This window comes from Morus notabilis, unplaced genomic scaffold (genome assembly GCF_000414095.1).
Source record: "Morus notabilis unplaced genomic scaffold, ASM41409v2 Scaffold130, whole genome shotgun sequence".
In the NCBI taxonomy this organism is placed as follows: domain Eukaryota; kingdom Viridiplantae; phylum Streptophyta; class Magnoliopsida; order Rosales; family Moraceae; genus Morus; species Morus notabilis.
This window is the reverse complement of record NW_010359451.1, coordinates 247,597-249,532: the sequence shown is the minus strand read 5'-3', so window position 1 is coordinate 249,532 and position 1,936 is coordinate 247,597.

Below are 1,936 nucleotides of genomic sequence, written 5' to 3'. Positions count from 1 at the left end.
AGATCAACCTGTCGTGGAAGATCAACTTGATCTTGAGAATGATACTAATGAAGAAATCTCTGTTAGAGGTACAAGACCTCTAGATGAGATCTATGAGAGATGTAATGTGGCTTTAGTGGAGCCTACTAATCCTGAAGAGGCTATAAAGTCAGCTAGTTGGAAAGCTGCAATGGAGGAGGAATTGAATATGATCAACAAAAATGATACTTGGCAGCTAGTAGAAAGGCCTACTGATAAAAGGGTGATTGGTGTAAAATGGGTTTTCAGAACTAAGTTGAATCCAGATGGTTCTGTTAACAAGTTAAAAGCAAGGCTAGTTGTTAAAGGTTACTCTCAGCAATTTGGAGTAGATTTTTCTGACACCTTTGCTCCAGTGGCAAGACATGATGCTATAAGATTGTTGATCGCTTTAGCAGCTCAAAAAGGTTGGAAGATTTTCCAACTTGATGTCAAATCTGCATTTCTTAATGGCTACTTGAAGGAGGAGATATTTGTGGAGCAACCCCCATGTTTCCTTAAAAAAGGAAATGAAGACAAAGTGTATCAGCTCAAGAAGGCCTTGTATGGGCTAAAGCAAGCACCGAGGGCTTGGTATAGCAGGATAGATGATCATTTGCTGCAGTTGGGGTTCAAAAGAAGTCCTAGTGAGGCCACTCTCTATGTGCAACAAGCAGGTGATGATTTATTAATTATTTCTTTGTATGTTGATGATCTTCTCATAACTGGCAGCAACATTGCTTTAGTGCAAAAGTTCAAAAAAGAAATGCAAAATGTGTTTGAGATGACTGATTTGGGAGAAATGTCATATTTTCTTGGTATGGAAATTCTTCAAACTGAGCAAGGAATTTTCATAAGCCAAGAAAAATATGCTAAAGATGTGCTGAAAAAGTTTGGCATGGAGAATTGCAAAGATGTTAGCACTCCACTGGGTTTGAATGAGAAATTAAGCAAAGAAGATGGAAGTGATAAAATTGATGCTGGAATTTATAGAAGTTTGATTGGTTGTTTGCTATACTTGACAGCAACACGACCTGATATTATGTTTGCTACAAGTTTGTTGTCAAGATTTATGCAAGCTCCAAGTGAAATACACTTCAAGGCTGCAAAAAGAGTATTAAGATATGTGAAAGGAACAACAGATTTTGGTGTTTGGTTCAAGAAAGGAGAAGAGGTTCAGCTGATTGGATTTGTGGATAGTGATTGGGGTGGCTCACTTGATGATATGAAGAGTACCTCAGGCTATATTTTTACCATTGGTTCTGGCATGATCAGCTGGAATTCTAGAAAGCAGGATGTGGTGGCTCAGTCAACAGCTGAAGCAGAGTATATTGCTGCTACTGCTGCTGTCAATCAAGCCATTTGGCTAAGAAAAGTTCTTGAAGACTTGCATCACATGCAAAAGAATGCTACTGTAATTTTTTGTGACAATCAATCTGCTATAGCTATGACAAAAAATCCTGTGTTTCATGGAAGAACCAAGCACATCAAGATCAAATATCATTTTATTAGAGAAGCAGAAAAAGAAGAAGAAGTCAAGTTAACTCATTGCAGCTCTGAAGATCAATTTGCAGATGTTTTGACTAAAGCATTGCCCAAAGCAAGGTTCGAACAACTAAGGAAGAGTTTGGGAGTTTCCAGCAAAAGCGCCAAGGAGGAGTGTTGAAGAGGGTGGATTGTGGCACATTTGCTGTCACATCTTTTCTGTTTTTTTGTAGTTTTTTGAAGCAAAGTTATTAATGAGGGTATGGTGTATGGTACGGGAGAGTGCCTTACTTCTGTGGACAAAATCTTTTTTATTTGTTTTTGTTTTGTTGAAGACCACGTCTTCTTGCTCTATCTGTCTCTCTCCATATATGTACTTATAATGTATTGAAGTCACTGTAGAAAAAGCAGAAAAATACAAGTTGCTATTCATTTTTTGCTCTTCCGATTGTTC